The following is a 23,157-nucleotide window of genomic DNA, read 5'->3' on the forward strand; positions in this document are numbered from 1 at the left end:
TTGCCTCTCTGGGGACTCATGGGGAGGCATCTGCTTCCAAGAACACCAGGGACCTTGCAGAGAGCTCTGATGGAGACATTTGGAAAGAGGCTATGTGTAAGCCAGGTGGCCCTGAGCAAAAGCTGTGTCCTACCTGGAAAGGGGCAGGGGGACTGTTCAGCTGACAGCTAGAAGGGTCATGGCTGCCTCCCACCACTGAAGGGCACATATGCACCAAATCCACAGAGAATACAGCAGACAAAACCAAACCGAGAGGGGTCCTTGGGGAGTATGCCACTCCTTCCATGGCACCCCAGAGAGAGAAAGAAAGAGTGCACATTTCCCACCCCTTCCTGGGAAGAGATTTGAACAGATTCACAAGCTTCAAATTGGCTGATCTAAGGCATAATGAGCGAGCGTGCCTGACCACGCGGAGGAGCCTTGGCGAACGCAGCAGGAAGGGAGAGCAGGCTGGCTTTAATGGATAGAGAAGGCTCAGAGCTTGGGTATTGAGCCCATGGGGCTAGATTCCCTGGCAAACTGGTTCTACCGGTAAATAAGACCTTTCAGACAGTACAGATGGAAACATGAAAAACTTGAAACACGGAAACTGTGGTAGCTGGAAATTAGGGGAGTGGGCTGGGTTAGATGGGACCCTAAGGAGAGGAGCTTTAGAACTGAGGTCAATCTGCACAAGCCTATCTTGGGGTACAGTCATGGGCAGTGGAGGATGGAAGGTGCAAAGGCTCCGAAGACTTCCAGTGGGGGAAGAACCTCAGGCCAGTGAAGATTAGTCTAGGGGTGCTGAGGAAGCGAAGGAAGCAGGTTAGCAGGGGCTTGTGGTGAGAGGAACACGGGTCCGATTCCAGGGCAACAGAAGTCAGAAGAAACAGTGTGGCTTCAAGCTCATGACAGTCCTGCCCCTTTCTAAATGGAGGCAGAGAAGGAGTGGATGGGAAGAGGAGGAGATGGGAGTGGGAGGGAGAGATTGGGAGGAAAGATGGGAGGGGAAACTGTAGTCAGTATGAAAAATAAATAAAAAAATGTTAACCAAATAAAATAAAATTTAAAAAAGAAAGAGAAAGAAAGAAAGAAAGAAAGAAAGAAGGAAGGAAGGAAGGAAGGAAGGAAGGAAGGAAGGAAGAAAGAAAGAAAGAAAGAAAGAAAGAAAGAAAAAGAGAGAGAGAAACAGTGTGGCTCTTCTGCCTTCCTGGTGCCTGGCAAGTGGTTTATCCCCTTTGAAGACTGGTCCTCTGTGGACAGACATTCACCCTGTAACTGTGGGTATAGGGTGGGAATGGGGGGAAGACGTCCTTGTCCGCCTTATTTTGGGATGGGGTCTCTCACTGAACCTGGAGCTCACAGATTAAGCCAGACTGCCCAGCCAGCAGCTTGGCTATCCGCCTGTCTCACTTGTCACACCTACCCCTGCCCCAGCAGCACTGTGGTCACAGATGTCTGCATCCATAGCTGGTCTTTACGTCAGTTCTGGGACATGAACTCAGGTCCTCATACTTGCACAGTAAGCGTTTTTGCTGAGTGGACTGTCCCCCAGCTCCAGGAATTGTGTCCTGAACGTGTGTGAGCACCCACTGCACACCACCCCGCTCCAGTAAGTGATGCCTGTGCTCGGGGCTTATGTTCCAGTGGGATGGGAGAGGGGTTGGATGAAGTAGGCTCATAGTACCTGCTGTCAGAGCCCAGGAGAGCAAGGGAGAACAGAGGCCATGCAGAGCCAGGGTGAGGGTTGTAATATGAAATGGGCAGGCCAGAGAAGACCTCACCATCAAGGTGACATTGAAGCTGTATTTAAAAGTGGATAAAGCCACTGGCATCCTTGAAACATAGGTCCTAGGCCACCCAGAGAGATGGAGCCTTCCTGATGAAGTGGTCAGGACAGGGACTCAGTCAGGTGAGCAGGAGACGTGTGCATGGGCGCAGTTTCTGCCCTACAATTGCCAGCAGGCTGTAGAGTCAGGGCTTCTAACCTCTGAGGGATGCACGGAGTACCCAGCTGGAGTCTCCTAAGACAGCCGCAGGAACGCACAACAGCCCAGGGACTGAGGAGAGGGCTCTGCCTATGGCCCTCCTATTCTATGGCACATGGCCTGAGGCTCCATGAAGCTGGCCAGCAACAATGCCCTTGGCTACCCCTTATGTTATTGTTGAGACAAGGGTTCATGTAACCCAAGCTGACCTCAAACTTGCCATGTAGTTGAAGATGACTCTGAATTTCTGACCCTCCTGCCTTGACCTCCAGGGTGCTGGGATTACAGGTGTATGCCAATGTGTGCAATCTATTAGGTCAAACTCAAGGCTGTGTGCATGCTAAGCAAGCACTCAACCAGCTGGGCGAAATTCTAAGACTTGGCTATTTCTTTTCCTCCCACAGAGAGGGCTGGGGAGGCCACACAAGTGGGAGTCATGTCTTGGAGCCAATGTTCAAAAGCATAAAACTCTTTCCCTGTATAAAAATCCTTGACACAGTGAAGTAACCCAGACAGAGAAAGACAATTATCACATGTACTCACTCATAGGTGGTTTTTAAACATAAAGCAAAGAAAACCAGCCTACAAACCACAATCCCAGAGAACTTAGACAACAATGCAGACACTAAGAGAGACTTACATAGATCTAATCTACATGGGAAGTAGAAAGTAGAAAAAGACAAGATCTCCTGAGTAAATTGGGAGCATGGGAACCTTGGGGGAGGGTTGAAGGGGGAGGGGAGAGGCAGGGAGGGGAGCAGAGAAAAATATAGAGCTCAATAAAAATCAATTAAAAAAACATTGATACTCCCACCACCCCCAGAAACTGTCCTGCTCCTTTCAGGTGGAGACCCTCAAGATCCGTGTCTCAGTATGACCCCCCCCCCATTCCATGCTGGGGAGCAACCTGGATTCTGTGGTTGGGTGAGGTACCTAGTTTACATGGTCTCTGCAAGAAGGTGAGTACTTCCTGGCCCCACTATGGACATCAGCACAGATTGAGCTGTTCCCAGGATGGGACTTGCTGAACGTGCGAAATCACATCTGTGGGGGAATTTTCACCCTTTGGCTTGCACATGTACTCATGGCCCCGTGTTTGTTTCCGGTTAGACGCTTTCACATGGTGGGGGATCAGGAACAACCAAGACTGGTCTTGAAGGAGCTCGAAGTCTGGAGGTCAGAAAATAGCTGGTACTAGACACATTACAGCACGGGCAAAGGCCCTAGGGTGTGAGACCAGGGCCTGCCTGTAGCGTGGACTTTGGGGGAGGGTAAAACAAGAACACGGAGCTTGTTTTGTCCAAAATAGAAACTTTGGATCTTTCCGGAAGGAAGGCTTCAACAGAAATGACTCACCTGGACATGCTTTGGAACACCAGCCCAGGAGAGCAGGAGAACAGACAGAAATGCTTGGAGGTAAGGCGGGAGGTGTCACTACAGAGCTGGCAGGTGAGGTGGAGCAGGGTGCCTGTAGGGCTGACAGGGGAGATGGGACAGGTCTCACCGTCTCCAGCATCATCAGAACAGAGGGAGTGCATGTCGGTCTAACGCGGAGCTGCCGCCCCTGCCCGCACACATCCTTTTTCTTCAGAACACCGATTGATTTCTTTTCTTAAGCGTGTTACCCTCTATTTACTTTAGAGACAGAGAAAACAGAGGGAGAGTGACTTCTTCAGATTGTAAGTTGTTAGTGACAGAGGTGGGATTAAGCGCTCTGCCTGCCGCCCTCGGTGGATTTCATGATATTTATGTATAACGCTGTTCCTTCCCTCTGCCACCCCGCAGGTAAACAGAGCTGATAGATATGAGGATGGCGGAGGCAGAGAGCTTGCCTCCGTCCTAAAAGGCGACAGGAGTGCGGAGACTCATTAGGAGAAAATATTGAACAGGCAATTTTCGCCTCCCGCCTGTGATTGGAGAGCAAAGCCAGTTCTCACCAAAGCCATTACTCAAGTGACTGCGGGTGACGGTGGGGGGAGATTGGAGAGGAACTTGGGGTCGGAGACCAGGAGAGCACAGCCTGTGGTGGTCTGCTGTGCTGGGACTCTGTCCTCGAGGTAGAAGCCACTGAGGATTGATGAACAAAGCAACCACTTTTCCTACAGAGGGGTTAGGATTGTGTCTGGGTGTTCTTAGACTAGGTACTTACCCTCTCTGATCCTTAGCTTCCCTGTCGATCAAACAAGAGTATCATCAGCTTCACCAATGTTTGTGAATTTATTCGGATATAAACAGCCTCCATTTAGACAGTACAATCTTAGAGGAAACACTAACATTTTCAGTGCTATTTATTGCTTGTTTATAAGCATGAATGCACATGTAACTAGAAAAAGAAGAAAAGAAGCCAGCTGTGACAATGTATGTCTGCAATCAGGAGGCTGAGACAGGAGAATTGCTGTAAGTTTGAAGCCAGCCTGAGCTACATAGTGACTACCAGGCCATAGCAAGATTCTGCCAGAGGTAAAAAGAGAGACAGAAGCTACTGAAGGTGTAGATGGAAAAAACTGGAAGCTCTTCAAACCCCGCCACTCAGAGACAGACACGCACAGCACAGGCCAGTGGTTTGTGTAAAATATGTACAGATTTGGAATCACAACAATTTAAAAAGAAGCTGTGTCACTGCTGTTGGGAATGTGGCCCTTTTCACTTAGCAGTGTCTTCTGTTTGTTTTCTTCTCTGCGTAGCCCAGGTTGGCCTTGCATTCAAGGTCTTCTTGCCTCAACCTCCCAAATTCTAAGACTACAGATCTGTGGTACCATACCCAGTTGACTTAAGAGTATCTCGTAGACATGATTTCAGGTCAGAAGACAGAAGCTGAAGGATGGCTCCATCAGTAGAGTGCTTACAAGCACGAGGACCCGCGTTCAGACCCCCAGCACCCATGTAAACAGCCAGGAACAATTGTGCGCCCAGAAGCAAGGGAATGCAGAGTGGTGGAGACAGATGGATCCCTGAGGCTGATTGGCCAACCAATGAGTTCACTGGCCAATCAGTTGTGTTCTAATCAGTGAGCAAGAGACCCTGTTCCAAATCTAAGATGGAGAATCAACTCCTGAGAAAGGTACCTGAAAGTAACCTCTGGCACACACGCATGTGTGCACACATACACAGATTTCATGTTTGCTCTCTCACTTGATCACTCACTTGCTAGATAGATGGATAGATGATAGATAGATAGATGATTGATATATAGATAGATGATAGAAGATAGATAGATAGATAGATAGATGATAGATAGATAGATAGATAGATAGATGATAGATAGATAGATAGATAGATAGATAGATAGATAGATAGATAGATAGATAGATAGATTTCTCCAGTACTAAGGTTTGAACACAGGGCCTGGTACACACTAGAAGGCCCTATACTCCTGAGAGTTATGTCCCCTGGCCCTTTTGCAGTCTCACACACACACACACACACACACACACACACACACACCACACATTTACATACACAGCAAGAGGACACGCAGAGTTTACTAGTGCCCTACAGCTGAGTGGGCATTCCTAGTCCTCGCCCGCAGCTCTGGACTACCTTGCTCCTCTTGTTACAAGGTTTCAGTGGAATACCAACCCTGCCAGCACATGGTCATTAACATCGCCAGTGAAGTCAGCCGTGATTCCTTGAGTGCATCTGCCCAAAGTCCGCATTCCCTGTGACCTCCAAGGTTCCCTTCCAGTTTGCTCTTAACTTGACCTTTTCCAGTAATCCTCCACTTACATCACTAGATTGTCGCTTTTACAACGCACCCAGGCAATGTCTATACATTGCCCATAGCAGCAAGACCCCCGTCTGGTGATGTCTACAGGATGGATTCCTAGAAGGGGACTTTCCAGGTCAAAGCCTGCCTGTTTTTTAAGCTCTTAATAGCACGTGACAAGCTGTCCTCCAGGGGACCAGCACTGATTCACACTCCCAGCAGCAGGGAGCAGCACCCTGGACAGCATGCACTTGTTAATGACAATTGAAGGGAAGGAAGGAACAGGCAGAGAAAGAGGGGCCTGGGCTGAGTAGCCCAGGGGAGTCCCCAGACAGAAGCCAATCTGACCAGGCAGCAGGGTGCAGGGACAGCCCCGGGGCACAGCCCCCTGGCAACTGTGACTGATTAAATCCTAAAGCGAAGGTTCAGTGGAGACCGAGAACAAAGCCTGAGTGGAGAAGACTCTCTGCTCTGTTCCAATTAGCTGCTTCTTCAGAACGGAGAGCAGCCAGCCACAGATGCCGTGGCCGAAACCTGAACTGCCACAGCTCTGCCCTGGTTGCTACCCAGTTCCCTTGCACTGCCCCGCAGCCTAGAAGGTGGATCTGAGAGCTGAGGGAGCTGACCACAGAGGACCCCAGAGCCCAGGCCAGGTCTCTCTGACCTGAGACACAACGAAGGGCAGAGAAATGGCAGGTGCCCACTAGGGACATCACTGCCTCTGCATGCCTGTCCGCCATTGCTGCCACCTTCTCCTAGCCTTCCTCCTTCTCCTTCCTGTCCTCCTTCCCCTCCTCCTTTTCTCTCTAGCTTTAAAAGCTAAACTCTATTTCAAGCATGAAGGAAGATATATTTGAGGCCTTGCTCCACACACAGAAAATGGAGAGCGGATTGTCTCTGGTGCTGCAGCCTGGGACTGCAGCTCAAGGGTAGAAAAAGGGAGCAAGACCCAGGGCTCCACCCCCAGTACTGCAACAAGTGCACTAAGAAGCATGAGTTAAAAATCACATAGTGCCCAGATCATGGGAACTTCAAACTGGTACAAAAGGAAGGTTCCAAGCCTACAAGGCTGGCACATGCCTATAATCCCAGCATGTATGAGGCTAGCCTGGGCTAAGTACTGAGACCCAGTTTTTTTTTAATAAAAGGGAGGGGGTGTTATGCAGAGGCCAAGTTTCATGAACAAGGATCCAGTTAAACAAAAGCTGGCTGGATAGTCACACACCAGATCTCAATTTTAAAACAGCAACCCTTTGAGGTTAGAGAGATCAGGGCTGATAAGCAAGAGGGTTGTCTGCCTGGCTCATTGCACCCACCCCATGGGTGTTTTATACCAAGCTTCATAGAATAGAGCATGTGCCAGGCAGATACCTCACCAAAGGGATCTTAGTTACTTCCTGACCCAAGGCCCCCAGATCACCTGCCTCACAATGCAGCAGTCCCTACAGAATGCTCAGCCCTAGTGGCAGGGCCACTAATTAGCATGGTTGCTCTTATTCTCTTATAGGTAACACAGGGGCCAGCTCTGAAGCCCCCACCTTTTACCCAGAGCAAGGAGGCCCAGGGCCCTGCAAATGATCTAGGGGAAGAGTAGTCTTCACAGTCCCAGAAGGCTGGAGAGTGACCAGACTCGGGGCTTGGAGTCTGGAGTTGAGTTAGTCCCTGCCAATATTGGCAAAATTGGCCAAACTCCCTCAGAGCCCTTAGAATTCTCTGATTCTACATGAATATAGGCAGATAGGCAGAGTCTGATAAACTGCCTGTGGGGGTCCAGCACTGGGGTCTATCTACATGGGCTTCTGGGCATGACTATATATACATATATATATATATATATATATATATATATATATACACACACACACACACACATATATATATATATATATATATATATACACATATACACACATCCAGTGGTAGAAATGCCTAGAAAGAAAATGCCAGACTCTTAGAGGCGCCCCAGATCTCTCTTGTGTGGGGTCTTCTAGAGACATTCCCCTTGAGGAAGAAGCTGCCAGCCTGGGTTTTTCTATGGAAAAGCACAGGAGAAAGTTTTGTCGGGCTCAGACAGAGGGAATAATTCATTCAAAGGTCCTGGGGTAGAGAAGAGCTTACCCTTATGAAAAGCCAGTGTCCCTGGTGAAGACACAAGAGAAATCTCATCTCCAGTGTGGGCTTTTGCGTAAGTGCAGCAGGAGTCACTGTGGAGTTGAAGCTGGAGCACACAGTGGGGTGTTCTGGCTGCAACTGGGGGGGGGGCTGATACTTTGCAGCCCTGCCCACATCTCGCAGCAGATACCTTCACTTTCCACCCATCTTTCAGACATCCAATGGGACTGTCGCCTTTCAGATCAGCAGCCCCTCCATCTACAGTGGTCAGCCATTGCGGCCTGCAGTCTGCTCCCACACGGAGCTCTAGAACCAACATTCCCCCACCCTGGGTTCCAGGGCTGTGCCACAGCCTGCCCGGCCAGGCCACGCCGCCTTGCTAGCTGAACCCATCCAGGATGGCAGGCAAGGACAGTGGAGCCCAATGGAGGCGGAATAGGAGAAGGTGGAGCCGGCGGACCCTCCTGACCCCGTTCACATAGTGCTCACTTTCAAGACCATCTGGTCAGGCAGAGCGGGCAGCACAGGGCACTGGGGCAGAAACGGCAGCACCCGGACAGCCACGTGCTGCCTCCAGGGCCTGCAAGGGAGTCAGAGGCCCAGCTGACTGCCCGCTGAAGCTGTTGACCCTGGCCAGGCTGCAGGGATGCCAGCTCCTGGCCCAGACCCTCCCTGCCAAAAAAGCTGAGGTGGAGTGAAGGAGGCAAGTGGGAACAGGGTATGGGAGAGGTGTGAAGAGAACAGGTATGTACCCTCCTTAGTGAGAAGCACTCCTGGGTGGGGGTAGGAACAGAGCTTCTGAAAGCCAGACAGGGTTCCCAACATGAATTAGATGATCCCTGCCCTGATGACCCCTTAAATGACCACCCAAGGCTTCCTAACTGGTCATAGTGACCCTGTCCCTACAGTTCAGACATCAACTGCTCTACTTAAAGTCTTTCAAAGCCTCTTGTGACCTTGGCTTGGTTGCCTAAACACCAACCATGGCCTTTTTCCATCTTGTCTACACACATACACACACACACACACACACACACACACAATGTTTTGGTTTCAAAGACTATTTGCTGTCATTTTCTTCAATACCTTTGTTAATTTCTTCATGCCTCAGTTTCCCTGCCTAGTTAATAAACAGTCAGCAGTGTGTTCTCCTGAGTTCTTTGGAGACATCCCCCAGATAGATGCTCAGGGGCAGTATTTTTCCTGGGAGGTGACCTCAGAGCAGTGTGGCAGTGCGAGATGGAGAAGGGAAGCAGTGAGTCTGAGCCACCACTGCAGGCAATGGGGCCATCCTCACTGGGGACATCAGAATGAGTCACTAAGGGGCAAGGGGTCTGCAGAATTTGTCACCAAGCTCTGATAGTCCAAGATAAGGGAACTGGGGAAGCCGGAGCCCCTTCCCCCACCAACACTCTAGACTGGGCCTTGTCGGTGGGTGGGATGTAACAATTTTCATCTCCCCTTACACAGACAAGAGAAGAAAGGTGCAGGAATGGCTGTATGGAGACACTAGGCTGTGCACCAGGCTGACCTGCTCCCTGATCCACCAGGAAAAGACTACATTTCCCAACATCCTTGCAATATGTTAGGGTTGTGTGACCAGCCTTGGCCAATGGGCTAGGAGAGGAAGTTAGGAACAGCACATCCTGTCCAACCCATAGGCCCTTCCCCACAGTTTTCCACACTTTCTCTTCGCTGGTCAGCAAGGTCAGCAAATGTTTTCTTTAAGCTTTCTGAAGCACACAGTCTCTGTCACAGACAGCCAACTTGGCTGCACCATGATAAAGCAATTGCTGACAAAATGGAATGGAATGACATGACTGTGTCTCAATAAAACTTTATTTACAAAAAAAAATCACAGGTTACAAACTTCCATCATAGAAGCTGTCAGAACCAAGGGTGGGAGGAACCCCGGGGGGCCACAAGGCTTCTTTGAGTGATACTCACCAGCCTCAACCTAGCCAGCTTCCCCTCAATTGTGCTCTGAGAAAATCCTGTTCAGCCCCTCCCAAGCAGGGGTAGTCACTGGTAAGGAAGGCTTCACAGAGGAAGTGGCATTCACATTCAACCCCAATAAATGCATCACCGTGCTGGTGGGCAAGATGAGGAGGGGCATCCTGAGGGAAGACAGAAGTGTGTGCTCCAGCTGGCAGGGAAATAGAGTGTTGTGTTTGCCCTACATAGGAAACAGAAAAAGTGGTCACCAGGAAATGGAAACTAGAAACTAAATGCTGAATGACAGAGCAAGGGAAAAGGGTGGAACACAGTGGGCTGGTGCTTCTAACACCTGGTATTCCCCTCCGTTTCTGAACCTCCAGCCAGGTGTCAACCTGGTGCCTGGCAAACCCCTTGCTGTCTCCCCTGCTTAAACCCCACTCTTCCTTCAGGAATGAAGAAAACTCCTGCTTGCTCTGTGATGCAGAGACCATAGGCCTTTCAGCCAGAGCACAAGCTTTGAGATGACGGTCTCGAGTTCAGATCCTGGCTCTGTCAATAAGAGAAGCCAGTGAACAAACCAGTGACTATAAACAAACCTAATGAATTGGGTTTGGACATCTCCCCTTCTAGACTCTACTTGACAATGGTTCTCAAAATGAGAAGTGACTTCTGGGCAAAGCTCAAGGCCAGGATCACTACCAGGAAGATGGTTTAACCAAGGGTGTGCCTAGGAAACCTTCTGTCAAGACCTCACCAAGACTCAAGGCAGTGCCTTCTAGACACTTCCAAAGAGACAGAGAACTGTCTAAGCATATACTGAAGGCACCTTCTGTCAGACAATAGAACTGTCCCTTGTCTACCCAGGAACTCTTCCCCAGTGGAGTGACCATGCCTACACCTGACTAAGATGACGAGATAAAGACAGGCCTGGGGGAAGAGATGTGTGCATTTCACGTGCTGGACTGATGGCAGTGTGTGAGGCCACCCATGAGAAACACCACAGCCTGCCAGGCTTCAGAACAGGAGTTCCTTCCCTTGCAGTCCTGGGGTTCAGAAGTCAGGTTCGTGTGAGCTCAGGATCATTTCTCCTGAGTCTCTCTTGCAGTGGTGGCCTCTTCTTACATCTTCCCATGACCTCCCTCCATGCAGACCTATGTCCTAATCTTCTTTGCGTGTTTCTGTGCCTACGCACGTGCACGTGCTCGCTAACAGGAGACAGTCTGAGGACAGCCTTGAGGGTCAGTTTTTGGCTTCTACTTGATTTGAAAGCCACATTGGAACCAGACCTCCACTTTCTATCCTGTCAGCTGTATCCCCCACCTAACTCTTCTCTAGGACACTAACCCCCCCACCCCCCCCCCTAAAAAAACTAATCATATTAGCTGTGGGTCCTTCCACCTGCTCTCATGGGTGGTCTGTGACTTCCCATGACACTGCCTCCATTTCCAGTGTATTCTACGCAGGATTTTCCCTTCTCTGTCTTGATTCTCCGTAAGGCTGCAGCTGTCTTTTCTAGCACTTTTCTTCCTTCCCTGGTGACCCACCCCCGGGGGAGCCTTCATTAATTTTTCTTCTCCCCCTGTTGCCCTCTCCTTGGCCCCTAGCTCCTCACATCCATCAGCTCCCAGCACCTGTTTTAGCTTCTGCCTCCTTCTCATCCCCTCCCAGGAGGGTGGCATCCCTTCCTCAAACTGGGCTGTGATGGCTGTCCCCTTGCCTCCGAGCCGCAGCACCGGAGGGCGGAGGCTCCCAGAGGGCTAGGTTCAGATCATTTTATTTTTACAATGTCCTTGGGCTGATCAGCGTGTTTGTGAGTTTGTACGGGGTGGAGTTATATGCTGGGTGGGAAGGGACCAAGACTGCAAATAGCACTTGAAATTAATTTAGGTCAGTTTCTGTGTGGTGTACCCCAAGGGTGCTGGTGTGGGAAAGCCTGTCGTCTGGGGCTCAGCTCTGTAGAGGCAGTTGCTGTTGCCCTTGGGGAAGATGCTCACAGAAGACTAGGCAGAAGCATTGGGCAGGAGAAATGGATCAACCACTCTTCTGGTGCCGGGGGGTGGGGACTCCCTTCTCCTGACCCCTGGGTCTGAGGACCCTGATGCTGTGCCACAGCTGATAGGTGGAAGAGACAATCTCATTCCTTATAAAATTCAAGACTCTCATCTTGTACCCAGCTCTGCTCTGTGTTCTTAGATAAACTGCTTGACTTCTTTGGTCCTCGGTAGTCCTTGTTTTAAAAAGGGAGGAGGGGCACTATTGCCCAAAGAGAGAAGGGTCAAAGGCATGGCACTATTGCCCAAAGAGAGAAGGGTCAAAGGAATCTGTAAAAGAGAAAGGGATGGCTACTTTAATCTCTTCCAACTTCCTAGTGTTAGGAATTCCCATCTCACAGCAGAGGAAATGGGGGCTTAAACGTCATGAGGGTTAAATGAACATTGGGATATGAGCAGAGCCCAACAGCTATAGCCCCGCACTGTACCGGAAGGTGGGGGACAGTCCCAGATGCCCGTCTAGCTCAGGACTGACCTGGGGTTGCATATAACGGCAAAGAGCTGCAAGCACCACTATTACTCGGCTGGAGGTGCTGAGAACAGTCTTTGTGCCAGGCTCAGAGCTTGAAGGAGCAGCAAGAACAGAGCAGATGTGGCGCCTGTGTCTGTGGAACATGGGACATGAAGAAACAAACCGGAGAAAACACAAGGACGAACTGGACAGAGTGAAGGAAATGGTCCTGCCAGGGAGAATGAAACCAGGGAACCCAGTTTAAATTCAGGGGGTCCTCCAGGGGACAGGGAAATGCATCTCTGGAAAGATGGCTTTTCTGTGGCACCCATGGAGGAAAACAGATGCAGCCCGGGAAAAGGAAAGAGAGGAGTGTGTGGGGGCTCCATGAAGAAGACAGAGTTCACGCAAAGGCCCTGGGGCAGGAAAACACATGGGCTCATTTCAGAGGGCTGAAGAGAGAGTGGTAAAGGCCAGAGGCTAAGATGGTCTGTCTGATTCAGGCCACCCAGGGTACCAAGCATGTGAACCCCAAAGAATTTTTACAAAGAAAGGGTTGTGATGTGATTTTTGTGTTGAACCACACCCTTGCAGCTGCTGTCAAGAGGCAGATGTGAACAGGAGGGGATCCCAAAGAGTGTCTCAGCCAAGGGTGACAGCCATCAAAATGGAGACAACACTGGCTTCCTCTGTTTTCACGGCCTTCTAACTTGTCCAGTCCTGCGAGACCTCGCCCATTTAACTGGGTGAAGGGTGTCCTCCAGAAACAAAAGGGCATTGTACAATACTCAAACAGTGAGGGTTGGCTCTGTTTGAGGTTCCTGCCTCACCTATTGCTAATCAAGTGACCCTTAGGAGAGGTGAGAACGTAGGTCATGTGGTCGCTCAGACACAGACTGGACTGCAGGAATTCGCTGTCTTTGGACTTTTCTCCTTGTGTTCTTAAGGTATCATCAACCTCAAGTTTAATGAATTCTTAGTTTCTGTTTGTTTTAATGATACAGGGTCGCATGTAGCCCAGGCTGGCCTTGAGCCCACGATGTAGCTGAGGATGGCCTTCAACTTCTGGTCTTCCTGCTTCCTCCTCCAAGTGCTAAGGTTATAGGCACACACTAGCGTGCCATGGCTATCGGATGTGGGTTTCTTTTACTATCACATGTGTGTATGTGTGTGTCTGTGTCTGTGTGTGCATGTGGATGAATTTGTGTGGAGATGAGCACGTGTTCACATGAAAGCCAAGGTCAACCTCAGGTGCCCTTCCTCAGGAGTCATCCATATTTTTCCCTGAGATGTGGTCTCTTATTGGGACCTGGCGATCACTCTTTAGTCTAAGGTGGGTGAGCAGAGGGTCCAGCTCCTCCTGCTTCCACCTCCCGAGCACTGGGCTTACAATCACCTGCCCCTTGCCTAGCTTTGTGTTCGTGTGTGCTTGTATGTGTGTAGGAGCCATGGCCTGACATTAGGGGTGTTGCTCAATCACTCTCTACCTTATTCTTTGAGGCAAGTTCTCTCACTGAACCGGAAGCTCACCTTTCTGGTGGTCAAACTGGCCAGCGAGCTCCAGAACCCCGCCTGTCTCTACCCCTCACAGTGTTGGGGTGACAGGCACAAATGCTGCCATATCTGACTTTTTCCATGGGTGCTGGGGACCTGAGCTTCGGTTCTTAAGCTTGCATGGCAATAACTTATAAAGCTGAGCCGCCCCCCCAGCTCCAGTGCCCAGATTCTTAATCATGAGCTCTAGGGAGTGAATGAAGCTCCTCATGTTTGCAAGGCAAAACACTTTACCAACTAAGCCATCTCCCCAAGTCTGGCCTTTTAACCAAGAGAGAGAACAGCACCAGCCACCCTCTGGGAAATGAGAGACCTGTGACTGCAAGGCTGGAAGGAGACTCTGGCACATATTTTCTAGTTCTAATTCCTGCGATCCCTGATCAAAAGCAACTTAGAAGGGAAAGGATTTGACTTAGCTTACAGTGCCAGGTTGCAGTCAGCCCTAACAGGAAACCAAGTTAGTGACTTGCTGTAGGACAATAGTCTGTACCCTGTTAATTGTATTTTAATAAAATACTGATTGGCCAGTAGTCAGGAAGGAAGTATAGGTGGGGCAACCTGGCAGTAAGCAGAGGCAGGGCAATGAGAACAGGAGAATTCCAGGAAGAGGAAAGACTCAGTCTGCAGTTGTTACCCAGATGCAGAGGATGCAAGATGTAACTGCTTCACCAAAAAAAGGTACCAAGTCATGTGGCTAACAGAAACAAGAATAAGGAGTTAATGTAAGATGTAAGAATAAGAAGCCTGAGCTACTAGGCCAACCAGTTTATGATTAATGTAGACCTTTGTGTGTTTATCTGTGGGACCTGGTGGGACAGAAACATCAGTCAACAGTGACTCTAAACAGTTGCTTCACATCCTCAGTCAAGGGCAGAGAGAAATGGATGCACACAGGCTTGCTTGCTTGCTTGTGCGCAGCTTGACTTCTCTACTCTTATACAGTTTGGAATCCAAGCCTAGGGAATGGTGCTGCCCACAGTGAACTGGATCTCACCACACTGATTTAAGACAGTCTTCCTCAGACATGCCCACGGGCCAGCCCAATATGGACAAGCCCTCACTATCTTCCCAGGTGATTCTGGGTTATGTCATGTTGACATTAAAGCTAACTGTTACAAGGTGGTTGACGACTTCAGTGTCTTGCTTTCTTTGAGGAACAGGGCTCCAAAGGAGCAATCAGTTAGCACACAGTACTTATATGAATAAAATCAGAGGGGACTTCCCATGCCAGCACCATGCCCACTATCTCACAGTTGGCAGAGATAACAGGTTTGATAGACACATACTGCACTCTGTTTCGGTTTCCAGGAGAGCAGACAGAAAGTAAGTGACTCTCGGGATGAGAAGGATCTAGCCCTGTCTGATACGGCTATTGTCCCAGTGCCCAACATCAAGGCCCTTAGGAACATGGCTAGTGATGGGACCTAGGAGAGGGTCCCATCTCCTTCCAGTTTCACCCCACCTCCTGCTTTAACCAACCAACCGCAGGTTCACCCTGAACCCTCTAAAATATGGTACACTGTATGCCAACCTGTGCCATGGGTGCCCAGGCTGCATAACTCTCAACATGGCCACAGAGCTCTGATTATAATGTGATCCCCTTGAATCAGATGATGCTTTTAGGTGCCCTGAGATGTAGGGTGGTGTGCCCTGGTGGGCTGGGAAGTGGTCAAAGCCTATCAAGGACTCAGAGACTCTGGATGGCCTTGCTCTGACTCCCTAAGCAGAGGTGATTAGATCCGAGAGACACATCATACCTCCTGATCCAAGCATAGCCAGGACCCTGGCTACTGTTGTGAGAAGGAGAGACATAAGTCAGAAGCTTGGACTTGGGGGAATGTTCTTTTCTCATAGAGACCCACGTGGGAGGCACAGCTGCATGGAGGATGGAACCACAGGAAGACCCCAGTACCTTGACTCAGAAGACAGACCTGAGCAGGCTTTCAGGGCTCAAGGAAGCGCTGGGAGGAGGTGACAGATTTAAGACATGAGCTTTTGTTTCCGCTGTTTCTCTGCCTTTCATCTCGGGTGCCTCGAGTCCTGCTTGAGAATAGAGTATAAATAAATGATCAAACAATACGACAGTGCTCATTCCCTGCCAGCCGGTGACCTTGAAAGGGTCTTCAGAATGCCTTTGTTCTCTTCTGGCTCTTGCCACTCTTGTTCCACTCAACAACACAGTCTGGGCCAGCTCAGCCCACAGGCAGGAGTCCTGCCTCTACCCTCAAACAGCTTCATAGTCCGATGGCACCAAGCAGAGCCCCAGCATGCCAGCATCCCAAGCCTGGAGGCCACAGGAGGCCACTGTGATTCCGGGGCTCTCAAGCCGAGTGATGTAGGAGTCATAGACTGAACTGGAGAATGGGCGTCCTTTGTCCGCTCAGATCTTACAGGCTTTGCATGCATTAGCCCAAGAGTGTGGGATCATGTGGTAGAGTCAGGGGGTCTTCCAGTCACTGGAGCATGGAAAGGATGCTGGAGGTACCAATCTGTCTGATGCAGTCAGGGAAGTCTGGAGTTAGGAATTTGGCATTGTTAATATACAACTAGCATTCACGTGGCTATCCCAATTGTCTCCAAGGGTCCTGACATGACCTAGGAAAGGGATGAAGACCTCACAGGTGTAAATAGCTGTGATCTATCATACAGAGCAAGAGCAAAGCCATATCAACACGAAGGTGCAGTCCCTGTATAGATCACAGAAGCCTGAGGCATCCGATCGTTCTGTGTCTGCCTGCAATGATCCAGGAGAAATGCCTGGGCTGTTCTTGAATGGCAGGTACCAAGCAGAGTCCAAGCCCCTTCTGTGTTTTCCCAGCTACATTTCTCTGCTTCAATTTCTTATTCCTGAAAACAGGTGCATGCCTCCTCTCAGAGCACTGAGACCAACGAGCTATGACAATAGATGCCACCGTGACTTCCATTTAAGGCCTAGGTGCCACTAACCAGCCCAGCCTGCTATCACTGCTCTGTGATTGGCTCACACTAGGATTGAGCATGCTCTGACTGAACATGAGTATCTGTCAGGTAAGAATGAGAGCATTTGTGGACAGCACAGTTCTCCCAGCCTCAGGCTACCCTTCCTGGATGCCACAGGACTGTCCCCTAGAGGACAGGCATTGAAGACAAAGGGCCACCTGCTGCTGCATGAGACCTGTTCTCAGCGTCTGTCATAGTACACCACATGCAGGGAACAGAGGAGTCCCATTGCAGAGAATGAATGCCCAGGCAGGGCACTGGATCATGAGCCGGGGTGGCCATAGGGGCTGGCTAGGGCAGGGCATTTACAAGAAGATGCTGATGAGGGTGCAGAATGAGAGTCTAGGGTATAGCATAGGGCAGAGGTACCAACTACTGATGTCCTTCTGTATGCTGTGAATATGTGTTGCGTTTATTGGTTGATAAAGTTGTTTCAGTCAATGGCTTAGCAGAGTAAAGTCAGGCAGGAAATCTGAAGAGAGACAGAGACAGACAGACAGAGAGAGAGAGGGGGGGGGGGGGAGGGAGGGAGGATGTGGAGTCAAGGAGATCCCATGTCGCCGCCAAAGGAAAAAGAGGACCAAACATTACCGGCAAGCCAGGATCCTCATGGTAAAAATAAAAACTATTAGAAATGGATTAATTTATAGTTAGAACTAGGCAGTAAGAGGCCTAAGCCACTGGCCAAACAACTGTAACTCAGCATAGTTAGTTGGGAACTGGTGGGTGGGGCAGGAAGCCACCAACTTCCTACAAGCTACCTGACCAGGGCCAGGTGATAGTCCTGTTATGGCTCCCTCTGTTAAGGAAGCAAATTTGTTCTCTTTCTGCGCCAGACTTGAGATCCAATAAGACAGAGATCCTTGTAAGTGGGGTTTAGATCATGTACCTCAGAGAAGGCGTGTCCCCTCAAATAACAGTGTTGAGAGACTGGATTCAAAGAGGTAAACAGTTTCCCGTGAGATTGCCATTTAAAAATGGGAAGTGATCAGAGTGGATCTGGTGGTGTGGCTCGATGGCCGGGCACTTATGTAGCACACTCCAGGCCCTTGGCTCTACCCACAACACCACCAAACCAAACCAAACAGGTTTTGTGTGTATGTGACTCCAACCCTACCTCTGTGTGTGGAGACGGCAAAGGACCTAATGGGAAAGGCCCTGCGATTGGTCACCTTAAGCAGGTGATCTGTCATCCTGGGAAGCACTGTCAGGGACCCCATGACCCCCCATATTAAAGCCTCTGCTGCCACTGGGACCCTTCCTCTTTGGACCATGCAGACAGCGGCAGGGTTGGGACCCCTCCTGAGAGACAGGAAAAGCTTCACTCTGCCCTTTGGAGGAAGCACCAGCTCTTTTCTGAGCTTTGTGCCCAGCCCCTGCCAACTTTGCTCCAGGGAACCCTGAGATAACAAGTCTACCACCCAGTGCTTCTCATTGGGGATAAACAAGCGGGGGCACTGCTGGAATCTAGCCTAGGTCTGTCCTGAAGCTGGAATACCCTCACTTCCAGATGCCACAGAGTAGGCTGAGCTCTCGTTCATCCTGCCCTTCCGAGAGGGCTGGGCTCATCTCCAGGATGCACCTCTCAGCATCTTCTGTGATCGTCATTCACCGAGCCTCCTGCCCATGAGTCTCCAGTTTCATGGTTATCTCATTGAGCAGTGGCAGCATTCCCAAACTCATTCAGGAATCTCCATCTTTTGACCGGCACTAGGGACATCCCGGAGGCGGGGGTGGGGCCGGGTGACCTGAGTGCCTTCAAGTTAGCACCTTTTTCTTGGCCACCCACAGGCAGGGCTTTTGGTCCAGTGGGCTCCCTCCACCCTGGTGCAACTTCTGTGAGTCCTGAATCTGTGTTCCTAAACCATTAGCAGAGGTGTAACAGAAGCCTGGGACACATCCAGGGCTTATGAGGGCCGGCCAGCATGGGTGCGATAAGGACACTGTAAGCTGAGATATGCTGGCAGCAAGGGACCTGCTGCAAAGACCAACAAACCCGGTTACCTTCCATGGCACCAAGAGAGGACTCATGAGTAGAACTGAGCCATGGGCCCCAGATGAGAAAGGCGTTGTGTGACCATCCTCCTGTGTTAGTTAAAGGCATTGAGGGTTAGTGTGGGGCCTGTTGAAACTTCCATTTTAGGGGCTGTCATTAAATGAGATCATCATGATGGAGGTGGTCACAGTCCTGGTCACTCCTGTAAGGGACTCTAAGCTTTGTCTCAGTCCATTCCTGTCACGCCTCCCCAGTGACATGCCATTGTCTCTTCTACTGGACAGAGGAACACCAGAGGCCCAGGGGGCAAGGTGACTCTCTCAAGGTCACACAACTAGGGGGTAATGAATGCCAGCTGCAACTTTTTAGAGTTCCTTCCAAGCTCTAGCTGGGATGTGGGCCGCACAGATACACTGGTAGGGTACAGTCCACAGAGGCCCTGAGAGCTCAACTTCTTCTCGCTCCCCCTCACATGAGCCACATGGAGCAAGCTCAGGGATCCAACAGCTTTCCACCCTAGAATCAGCCAGGGCAAGCAGTCCAGCCTGCAGCTAGAGGCCAGCGTCCCTCACACCTTCAACCACAGGCAAAATATGGTGTCAAAACACCTGATGTGTTAGAAATAATTACTCGACCATCATTCAAATTAAGAAAAAAAAGTTAACCTTGTAACCAATACCCATAGACCTCTCCGTGAATCAAGAAAAGCCCTGCTGTCCTCCCTCCCTGTGTGTAGTCTGAATTTTTCCTTTTACCTATGGGTTCTGGGGATTAAACTCGGGTCACTAGACTTGACAGTAAGTTCCTTTGCCCACTAATCCATCTTTCTGGCCCTCGATCCCTTTTCTTTCCAATTAAAATGTTTATTTATTGACAAATAAATTATTTGGTAATTGAAAAGCAAAGCCTATTAGTGTCACCATACACAGTGGGACATCCAGTCTTGATACCTGGGTGTGCATGTTGACAGTCCCCTCAGGCGTTCCAAGCTGACCAAGATGTCCAGGGGCTTGCTGAGGAGCTGCAGACTCCCAGATAGAGAGCTGGAAAATCAATAGGCACCTGGGCCTCCGAGCTGTGAACTCTTGGGTGAACTCGGGTCCCACTTTTCTCATTTAAAAGCTCGTCTATGCCTCCAGGAGTCTGGCCACTATGGACTAAGGGCTCTCAGTGAGTCTCAGACCCAGCTGAGGGCAAGGTTCACTTGCTCAGTGCTTGAGTTGCCTCCTGTGTCCACACAGCTTCAGACTGAGGGCAGCCCAAGCCTCCAATGCAGAACCATCATATCCCATCTTGTAGTGCAGAAAGCTGAGATGCCAAGGGATGAGCCCATCCCCTATTCCCCTCTCAACCTGGCTCTGGGCTGAGCTGTTCCCTGGCCTTGCCTTCGTCCCTTTAAATTGCAGAGGGAGGAGCAAAGGCCACTTCTTCCCCACTGTGGTTGGTACCCATGAGGGCCACCATTGTTATTCCCATGTCCCAGGAGGACAGAGACACAGACTCATTGTATAAACCCAGTGGTCTGACTAGTGTTAATGTGGTCCCTTTGCCCACTGCAGAGGTCCCCACCTTATGCACATAACAGATAACAGTTATGTAGAAGACAGGAACATGGCAGGGCCAGGAGCGCCCAAGACAGGTCCCAGTCACAGAGTGGGCTAGTAGGAAGCTGGAGGAACAGAGACAGGAAGAGGAGGGTGTCTCCAAAAACTCTATATGCTGTGGGGGGGGGGTAAGGATGGAGAACAGAGTGTGGATCAACCAAGGGACACAAATTGGAGTGCTCATTCTATCCCCTGGGAAGGGACTGTGGGGTCAACAAGGCAGGAGGTGGCACCCATGGCACAAAGCTGCCTGGGACAGGTGAATGATAGTGCCCCCTCCAGACCCCAGCAACCTCCACCCTTGTAGGTCCTGTGGTCACCAGATCTGGACTCCTGACCTCTGTGTCCTTCTCGCAATGGCCCTGAGTTTTATAAGGCTCAAGACCCCACAGTCAAGGGACTTATGAGTGCCGAGTAAGGTGGGTTCTTCATTTTTGTGTTCATGAGAGACACCTAACAGCCAAGGCAACTCACCATGAAGGACAAAAAAGGTGGAGTGGTCTGACTGAGCAGAGCAAGGGGGTGACTCTGTCTGTACCAGCACATAATAGGTATTCAGGGGTTTTATAGAATGAACATAGCTGAAGCCAGGGCCTCTGCAGGTGACTGTGAGGTTCAGGACCCCAAGAGAGGCTTTTTCCAGCCCGACTCACTCCAGATCTTGTTCACCAGGGACGTTTGTCAGACCTACTACACTCCAGGCACTTTCCCCTTGATTTGCTTCTCAAAGGCACACAGTGGTTCTGTGAGGTGCAGCAGGATAAGAACCTGCCATACACTCCAGGAGAAAGTACAGAGCTGGAATTTCGACTAAAATTTAATTAACTCCAGAATCCTCTTTCTTAGTCATTCCTTTACTGATTCTCAAAACTCCAATCTCGGGATCTTGCGTCTTTAGTTTAACCATCTGTTGTTCAATATTTGAGGTCTGTGTTATGGTATTTCATCAGACATTTACACTGTAGTATGAATGTATATTTTGATGAGAGCATCTGGGTTATGCATATGTTAATCAAATGCCCACATTAATATTATTACTGTGTTAATGTCATCACTCGAGCGTCTACTACTTGTCAAGACCATTATGAGCCCTTTAAAGTCATTAAACCATTTCGCCTTCATAACCCTCTGGGACAGTGAAAATGACATTTCAAAACTCCCCCCTTGGCCTCCCCCTGCCCTCTTGCCCTTATATGAAGCTTCCCTCTTGCCTTTCCATGAAAGCATGCCCTACAGACCCGGCTGTCCCAGGAGGCAGAAACTCTGTGACCTTGAACATCTCTCTTGAATGTCCCTGCTGAGCAAATAGTCACCAGGTAAGAGGGATGCTGCTTCACCAGATAAAATACCTGAGTGATTTCCCGAGTCACTTAGAGCCCACGGAGGTGGCTCTGAGGTGGATCCCTAGCAGATGCAAGGAGACAGATTCCATATCCCACAGGAAAACGAACAAACAAACAAAAGAACTCAGAGGTTTCCAGTGTCCTGAACAAGCATTGCTAAAGGATATCAGGAGACCCCCAGACAAGAGAGCAAGACTGACCTGTAGGTCCCAGGGTTCAAGTCCAGAACAATGAGGAAATGGGAAGCTGGATGGACCAGTCACTAGCCAAGTCAGATGAAAAAGGCCAGTCCGTCACTCTCCCACTAAGACCCACCCAGAATCTCACTTCTAAGCATCTAATTCCAGTTGCTTGGGAGGCTGAGGTGGGAGCATCACAAGTTGAAGGACAGCTTGGGAAACTTAGTGAGACCTTGTCTCAGAATAAAAAGCAAAAAGATGCCTGGGAATGGGTGAGCACTTGCTTAACATGAGTCAATACGATTCTAGATTCAGTCGCTGGTCGCAAAACAAAGAGAGAAGTTCCCGGACCGCCCTGTGTGGTAAGGTGCTCCCAGCCTCGTTGACAATCAGGAAGAACAGCTGCACCCTGAACACAAGCAGGGAGGAAATAGTCGCGTGGTCCTTTAACCAGAATGCCCTATATTTGAGGCCCACTGAATTTGTTCTCTGCCACAGACTGCTCTTTGGGTTTTAAGCCTCTGTGTGTCTCCACATCCCACAACCTCTCCTTGTCCGGGACCCTGTTGTTGTCCAGGCCAATTTCATCAGTGTGGCACAGTAAGACATTTTGAGGGAGGGAGGGAAAGGCATGTTCCCATAACTTTTATTACATGCCATTGTCCTTTTTATTATTAGTTGTTAATCTCTTATGTGCCCAACACATAAATTGAGCTTTATTACAGGTTTGCATGCATAAGGAAGCCACAGAATCTAAGGTTCTGGACTACGGGTGCTTTCAAGCCTCTGCTGTCACTCACAGAAAGAGCCACCTCTGCCCCCAATGCCCTCCCTTCCATTTTCTGTCCCCACACAGAAATGACCCAGAGAGGTGGAGAAGTGACCTTTAGAATTCTGGCATCTAGCTCAGATCTAATACATCCAATGAAGGAATGAAGGAAGGAGCCAGGCCAAATGGCTCTAATACTTATCACTTCTGACTTTTTACCTAAGACTTAAAACCAAAAACAAACAAACAAACAAAAAGCAAAACAACAAAACAAAACACATTTTTTAAAGGCATTGTCTCGTGTAGCTCAGGCTAGCCCTTAAGTCCCTCTGCAAAGATGGTCGTGAACTTCTTGTTGTCCTGCCTCAGTCTCCTGAGTGCTGGGATCACAAGCAAGCACCATTATGCTTGGTTGATGGAGTGTTGGGGTTGAATCCAAGGCTTCATGCATGCTAGGCGAGTGTTCTATCAACCAAGCTGCATTGCTGGCACCCCAAAGACAAATTCT

Source organism: Arvicola amphibius, chromosome 9, assembly GCF_903992535.2.
Source record: "Arvicola amphibius chromosome 9, mArvAmp1.2, whole genome shotgun sequence".
NCBI classification, from domain to species: domain Eukaryota; kingdom Metazoa; phylum Chordata; class Mammalia; order Rodentia; family Cricetidae; genus Arvicola; species Arvicola amphibius.